Source organism: Physeter macrocephalus, chromosome 16 (assembly GCF_002837175.3).
Source record: "Physeter macrocephalus isolate SW-GA chromosome 16, ASM283717v5, whole genome shotgun sequence".
In the NCBI taxonomy this organism is placed as follows: Eukaryota; Metazoa; Chordata; class Mammalia; order Artiodactyla; family Physeteridae; genus Physeter; species Physeter macrocephalus.
The window spans coordinates 100,768,489-100,776,884 of NC_041229.1; positions in this window are offsets into that span (position 1 = coordinate 100,768,489).

Consider the following 8,396-nt stretch of genomic DNA (forward strand, 5'->3'; position numbering starts at 1 on the left):
GATGTAGGGTGTCCTTGATGTAGGGCTCCACACTTCCCAGGGAAGAAGAATGGGATGGAAGCCTTACTGGTTGCGTGGGACAAAACTCAAATTGGCTCAGAAAAAAGGAGGAGTTTGTTGCCTCACTAAACTCAAGGAGGGACTTCCCTGGTGGCGCAGTGGTTAAGAATCTGCCTGCCAATGCAGGGGACACGGGTTCGAGCCCTGGTCCTGGAGGATCCCACATGTGGCGGAGCAACTAAGCCCGTGCACCACAACTACCGAGCCTGCGCTCTAGATCCCGCGAGCCACAACTATCGAGCCCACTTGCCACAACTACCGAAGCCCGCATGCCTAGAGCCCATGCTCCGCAACAAGAGAAGCCCCCACAATGAGAAGACTGCGCACCGCAACAAAGAGTAGCCCCAACTCGCCACAACTAGAGAAAGCCTGCTCACAGCTACGAAGACCCAACGCAACCAAAAATAAAAATAAATAAATAAATTTATTTTTAAAATAAATCAATAAATTCAAGGAAAGTTGGGACAATCTGAACACAGGAAGGTGGGGATGGAGGGGCTCAGGAACCAGCAGATGCAGGAACTTGAAGGCTGCCAGGTCTCTCCCTCCTCTGTTCCTCCTTGATGTCACTTCTTTCTCTCTCCTTGCAAACGAGGGTCTGGTGGAGAGACAGCTGAAAACTACTGCGTCTTAGGTCTTACGGCTTGCTGCGTTGGAAGGTAGGCCTACTAATCTCTCGAGGTATAAACTCAGACAGAGAAGGAAGAACTCTGACTGGCATGCCCTTCTTGGATCAAGTTACCTACACCTCGATGAGTCAACTGTGGCCTGGAGGTTAATCTCAAAGAGTCCACATGTTGGAGTGGGGAAAGTGTCAAGGTATGAACGCAGGTTGGAGAAGAATTTCCAGACATAAAGCAGAACATAAAGAAAATAGAATTTATTAGAGGAAAGGGTCGCTGCCAGAACAGTGGCCCGAATTCCTAGTAGTCTGGGAGAGTCGAGCCTACACATGTGCTATTGATCAGTTTTTATAGCCAGAAAACAAAGGAATGGTCCAAGGTGAAAATTTCATTTACTGATTGATCGAGGCACACATACCTTCCTTCTGTACAGTGGGAGTAGGACAGGGCATATGCCTTTCCTTATTTGGGACAGGTCCCGTCGCCCAGGTGGGCATCACCCAGGTGGGCTCAGGGATTTCAAAACCATCTCAACATGGTGGGGAGGGCGATTAAGAGTCCAGTAGGTATACCTCTGAAACTTTTTCAGGCAGGGTCATCCTTTGTCCTTGAAGCACCATTGTCCTTGGAGCACCATACTCCCCCTTCTCTTTATGTGTAGAGCCAATTCCTTGGCCTTATTGAATACCCTACTCATATCTACCTAACTGCCTAATTCCCTCTCGGGCATTCAGGAAGCCCTTTTGTGAGGAGAAGGGGCGATGAACTCTCTCTGGCCGCTTCCTGCTGAGTGAGGGTGTCGTGGGGCCCTGGGATCCCTTGCCTGCTCTCTGTCAGGGTGCATCTAGGGAGGAGTGCGGGCCCCATGGAAAGAGATGGTGGCTTGTTCAAGGGTTGTATGAGTGTTGACTGTCCAGTATTCTTTTTTTCTTTTTAATAAATTTATGTATTTATTTTTGGCTGCATTGGGTCTTCATTGCTGTGTGCAGGCTTCTCATTGTGGTGGCTTCTCTTGTAGCAGAGCACGGGCTCTAGGCACGCGGGCTTCAGTAGTTGTGGCACATGGACCCAGTAGTTGTGGCTCGCGGGCTCTAGAGCGCGGGCTCAGTAGTTGTGGTGCACGGGCTTAGTTGCTCCGTGGCATGTGGGATCTTCCCGGACCAGGGATTGAACCCGAGTCCCCTGCATTGGCAGGCAGATTCTTAACCACTGGGCCACCAGGGAAGCCCTGTCTGGTATTCTTGTTGCATCACCATTTGGAGGTTTATTCGTTGTATTCTGGAAGAGACAAACTTAACTAGAAGGTTAAAAATACACGGCCCGAAGATTGGGCTGGACCTTGCCCGGATGGTTGACCAAAAAACAGCAATCCTCCTTTAATGTTGCACAAGTCCCTCCCTGATAAGCCTTTAGGAGGTCCAGAGCTCTTCTATTTTGTAAAACTACTCCTGCAGAGAAATTATTTGTCTTGTAGCATGTTAATTTGAGCTGTGAGGTTGGCAATCTGTTGTGTAAGATAAAGAGAGAGGTGTAGGGCAATGAAAATAGAGTTTAAGAGTCTGCCTGAGCCTGTTCCCATCACTGTGAGGAGGATCGAGGAACAGCGAGTGGGACCAGAGAAGGAGGTCAGGGCTGAGTAAGTAGCCGCTGTGTCACTTCGAAAGGTTATAGTAGCCCCTGCCACATCCAGGGTTACCTGGGGCTCCTCCGGTCTTCTGGGGAACAGAGGGGCCTGTGGATCGAGACTTGGGCATCTTCAGTCATCCGCATCCAGGAGCCCCAGATCTTGAGCGTAATCCCGTTCTCGTTCCTGGTAGTCAACTACCACCAACAGGGGCAATTGGCCTTGACCTCAGCCAGGGGACTGGGACCCGAAATACCCCAGGTGTTGGGTGGTAGTGGTGTTGGCCTACCAGCTTGAGGGCGGCAGGGACAACTCCTCTTCCAGTGGCCCTTTTGATGACAGTAAGGGCACGGGGTATCGGGTGGTGGGGTGCAGCCTTTCTTCACTGTGCGCCCCTGCTGACCGCACTGGTAGCAGGTCAGCTGTGGTTTCTGCGACGGGAGGTGGGCTGCCATGAGTCCTTGCTGTGGGAGGGACTGAGTAATGGCAAGAGCCGTGTACTGAGCATGTCGTGTTAATTTTTCCTCCTCTCTTTCTCGTCTATTCCTAGAAGCCTCCTCCCTATTCGTGAAGACCTTAAAGCCCTGTCAATAGGACAGAAAATGGGGTCTGTGGCCTTTGCTCTAGTTTCCGTAATTTCTGTCTTACGCTTGGCGATGCCTGGCTTACAAAGTGAACTGCAGTATAGCCTGAACTTCAGGAGTCTCAGGGTCTAGGCTGGTGTATTTCCTCGTAGCCTCTACCAATCGGGCCTGAAAAAGGGCCGCGTTCTCAAAGGGTTCCTGGGTAACTTCTCTGAGTTTCTTATAATTGTCCTGTTTGATGACTGGCTTTTTCATACCTTCTAGTAGATATGTAGTCATGAAGTTTCTCCTAGTGAGCCCTCCTGCTGGCCCATTTTCATTTGCCTGGTATCTCCATCCTGGGTCTGCCCGTGGGACTGTCTCTTCCCCCTCTGGGTTCTCATTAGGATCTCGGGCGTGTGCCTCACCTGCCCAGGCCTGGGCCAAGGCCCCGATCCCGGCCTTGTCTTCGTGATGCAGCAGGTAGTTAGGACACAGGAATATCTGGCCAGGTGAAGTCAAAGGCTACAGTTAGGGCCTGGAATTCCCTGATGAGGGTGGAGGGGTCCTGGCTAAGGGGCCCAGTTTCCCTTGAATATGAGAGATCAGACATGGGGAAGGGGACATGAACCCTGATAGTACCTCGGTCTCCATTAGTGACCTCTCGTAGGGGAGCCGCGTTGGGACTCGATTCAGAGGGTTGGGCTGCTCGCTTGTGACCGAGTGTGGGGAGGGGAGGGAAGGTCTGCTTGCGGGTAGAGAGGTGGGGGTTGGGAAGCAGCAGGTTGGGGAGGAGGCTGGTGAGATGGGGGACGAGAAGGCTCATCCAAGATATGTGGTGCAGGGGGAGATGGGGAGGGACGAGGTAGTGAAGCTGAAGGAGGAGGAGAGGGGAGAAGACGAGGCATTAAAGCGGCATTGGAGAGAAACATGCGACGGGAGTCCCTCAGGTTCGGATTCTGACTGAGGGCCTTGAAGCCCTGACGTACAGAACCTTGGAATCCTTTCCCAGCCTCTGATAATAGAGATCAGGTTGGAGGATGGTGATATAATTTAGTGTCCCATTAAGAGGCCATCATTCTTGGTCCCCCAGTTTGTACTTGGGCCAAGCCGTGTTACAAAAGAATATGAGCCTCTTCCTTTTGAGATTGTCTGGGTCAAATTCCTACCATTTCCTGAGAACACAACTAAGAGGTGAATCTAAGGGGATAGACCTGCCTGAACCTATTCTTAGCCCCAATGCCACAGAATGGGGTACTGAGAATCACTGATGGGCAAAAAGGCCTCCCTTTTTGTCTCAGTGACATCTCCGTGCGACTAAGGCATAAAAAGGCCGACCATCCCAAAAGTCCCATCCGACCCTGGGAGGTGGCCAGAGCAGTGAGAAACCATGCGGCCGGGGCACCAGTGTATGGAGAGGGGAATCCCCGCAAGCCAGCTGGGAATTGACTCACCATGAGAAGACTCTCCGGGGTGGGAAGGAACTCTTGGGACGATCTAGAGGCGGCGGGGTCCTCTGCAGTCAGTCGGAGCCGAGGAGAAAGAAGCAGAAGCGACAGAAAAGAGGACTGAGGAGCCTGCCTTCTAACCCTACCAAGGAGTTGGTGGCCAAGGGACTGTGGGCTTCGTGTTTTTCTTCGTCCACGATGTGCCTCGCGTTGCTCAGAAGTTGTCTTGCTGGGGGCCGACGCTCTAATAGCCTGGTCCGTTCCGTGACCCCCTTATCCTTTCACAGGGGTCTTCCAGCGGCCGGCGCCCTAATGGCTTTTAAATGCCTGGCCCGTGCCCACACCATACCAACAGGCCCAGTCCTCAGTCGGAAGGGAGATAGAGGGATCCTCACCTGTTCTGGGCAGCAGTTACTGGGGCGAAGTGAGCCCTGGAGCCTTTGGAACACACCAGGCTGTGGCCCTGGCCAGAGTTCCTCCTTTGCTTCCACAGCAACTTGCCTGTTCACAGAGGGTCCCAAGGAATGAGGACGGGAGGTGGGGAAAGAGATCCCCGTACTGGCCACCTAACGTCATGGTCCGAACACGGCTGGAAAAGAATTTCCAGACATAAGGCAGAATGTGAAGAAGATAGAATTTATTAAAGGGAGTGGTCGCTGCCAGCACCGCAGTCTTCTTCCTAGTAGTCTGGGAGAGTGGAGCCGGAACATATGCTATGCATCAGTTTTTATAGCCAGCAAAACAAAGGAATGGTCCGAGGTAATCATTTCGTTTACTGATTGGTCGAGGGTGGGAGTGGGACAGGCCATATGCCTTTCCTTATTTGGGACAGGCCCCTTTGCCCAGGTGGGCGTTGCCCAGGTGGGCTCAGGGATTTTGTAAGCAGAGCAACATTATTGGGAGGCCGATTAAGAGTCCAGTAGGGGGCGAAATGGTGAAAGTTTTTCAGACAGCGTTGTCCTTGTCCTTGAAGCACCACTGTCCTTGGAGCACCACAGAAAGGAGCCATTTTCAGAGGAGGAGAATGTTGCTACCAGAAGAAAAGAGCGTGCTAGGCAGAAAACCAGAATCTGAAGGCAGAAACAATATGGGCTTTGGAGTCAGGACTGGCTTGGGTATGTGTCCTGGCGCTGCAACCGCTATAGCTGGACTCTGACAGGTTACTCTGTCTTTCCAAGCCTCAGTTTTTTGCATCGATGATACCTACCCCATGGGGCTGTTTTAAGCATTAGCAATAATATGCTCAGCATATATATCAGGGACTACGGCCCTGATGGTTATTGTTCACTGTCTGCTTAGGACCAGCACTTTGGACATTTCTGCCACACCAACCTACTTGTGCATCAAGCCTCAGAATATTAGGTTTGGAAGACATCATTTAGTCATTCCAAGTACTGGTCCACAAACTCGTTCCAGATAGCATGGAGTTTTCAGCAGTTAGTTGAAAAAATAGAAAAATAAAGGAAAATGTAGAGTTTTTCATAAAACTAAGGGTATTCAATTAAAGTGATTGCCTTTTTAAAAATTATGTCCTAATTTTCTGTACTAAAATGTTTTTTAATAATGAAATGGTGGGCTTCCCTGGTGGCGCAGTGGTTGCGCGTCCGCCTGCCGATGCAGGGGAACCGGGTTCGCGCCCCGGTCTGGGAGGACCCCACGTGCCGCGGAGCGGCTGGGCCCGTGAGCCATGGCCGCTGAGGCTGCGCGTCCGGAGCCTGTGCTCCGCAACGGGAGAGGCCGCAGCAGAGGGAGGCCCGCATACCACACACACACACAAAAAATAATAATAATACTAATAATAATGAAATGGTAACAGTAGATGGTGGAGTTTTGAAAATATGTTTATTTCACAAAATGAAAAGTGGACGACTCTGCACTCATTTCCATATTTAATTTACTTCTTCATGAAAAACTCAAAAGCACGAGAACCGCTGACCTTGCCCAGCTCTTTATTTTCAAGCAGAAAACAAATCAAGCCCTGGAGTGTTCACATAACTTGCTCATATCCCAGATTTAGAAAGTGGGTACTTTCAGACACCACCTAGCATTTTGACTCAGGGTGGGATTACCTCTGACAGTTGGTTTTTGATTTTTAAGGTCTCTTTCATTAATTTTTTTAATACACTTATTCTTTTTTTTTTTTTTAACAAAAACACCTTTATTTTTGTCTTCAAAGAACAAACTGTTCTTCTTTTTCCAACATAATCATGATTAATACACTTATTCTTTAGGGTAGTTTGTGGTTCACAGCAAAATTGAGTAGGAAGTTCAGAGTTCCTATATACCCCCTATATGTCCACACACACACAGCCTCCCGCATTATCAACATCCCCTACCAGCCGTACATTTGTTACAACTGATTACCAATATTGACACATCATTACCCAAAGTCCATTGTTTACATTAGGGTTTACTCCTTGTGTTATACATTCTATGGGTTTTGACACATGTATCTACCATTACAGTATCATACAAGATAGTTTCACTGCCCTAAATATCCTCTATGCTCTACCTATTCACCCCTCCCTCCCCTCTATCCCCTGGCCTTTTACTGTCTCCATAATTTTGCCTTTTCCAGAATGTCATATAATTGGAATCATACAGTATACTATGCACTGAATATTTGTGTCTCCCTCAAGTTCATCTGTTGAGATCTAATCCCCAATGTTATATGTGTGGAGATGAGGCCTTTGGGAGGTGATTAGGTCATGAGGGTGGAGCCCTCATAAATGGGAATAGTGTCCTATACAAGAAGTCCTTGACCCTTCCACCATGCGAAGTTAAGGCAAAAAGACAGCCATCTAGGAAGTGAACCCTCTCGCCAGACACCCAATCTGCCAGCACCTTGATCTTGGACTTCCTAGCCTCCAGAACTGTAAGAAATAAATTTCTGTTGTTTACAAGCTACCCAGTCTATGACATTTCTGTTATAGCAGACCAAATAGACTAAGATACTAAGTTACCACCTCACATAGTTCTTTTTGTGTGTATATATGGTGAGAACTTTTAAGATCTACTCCCTTAGCAATTGTCAAACATACAGTACAGTATGGTTAACTGTAGTCACCATGCTGCTGTACGTTAGATCCCCAGAACTTATTTATCTTATAACTGGAAATATGTGCCCTTTGACCACCATCACTCTTTCTTCTCCATCTCTCTGGCTACCACAATTCTACTCTCTGTTTCTGAGTTTGGTTTTTTTAGATTCCACATATAATTGAGATCATACAGTATTGGTCTTCCTCTGACTGACTTATTTCACGTAGCATAATGCCCTCAAATTCCATCCATATCACAAATGGCAGAATTTCCTTCTTTCTTATGGACAAATAATATTACATCGTGTATATATACCATAAAACACAAAACCATAAAACTATAAGATAACCTGGGAGAACATTTAGATGATCTTGAGTTTGGCAATGGCTTTTTATGTACCACACCAAAACCATGACCCATGAAAGAGATAACTGATAAGCTGGACTTCATTAAAATTAAAAACTTATGCTCCGTGAAAGATACTGTCAAGAGAATGAGAACACAAGCCACAGACTGGGAGAAAATATTTGCAAAAGACATATCTGATACAGGACTGTTATCTAAAATACACAGAGAACTCTCAAAACTCAAAAAATAAGAAAACAAATGGGAGAAAACAATTGCAAACCATATATCTGATAAGGAACTCACACAACTTAATAGCAAAAATATATGAGACTCATACAACTCAATAGCAAAAAAATCAAATAATCCAATTTAAAAATGGACAAAGTATCTTGTGAGGTAATAGAAAATATCGATTGGTCTCTGTCCCCAGTTCCTGAAACCTTGTAATTTTCTGGGTGATAGGAGTGTCTTTTGTTCTAATGAGGTGACTCTGGGTGGGCTCCTGGATGAGGGCTGGTCACCAGAAAGATCAAGCCATAATCAGAGGCTTGGAGTTTTCAGCCCCATTCGCCCATCCTCCAGAGAGGAGAGAGGAGCTGGAAATGGAGTTAATGATTGATCTTGCCTACGTGAGGAAGCCTCCATAAGTATCCTAAAAGTATGGGGCTTGGAGAGCTTCCAGGTGGGT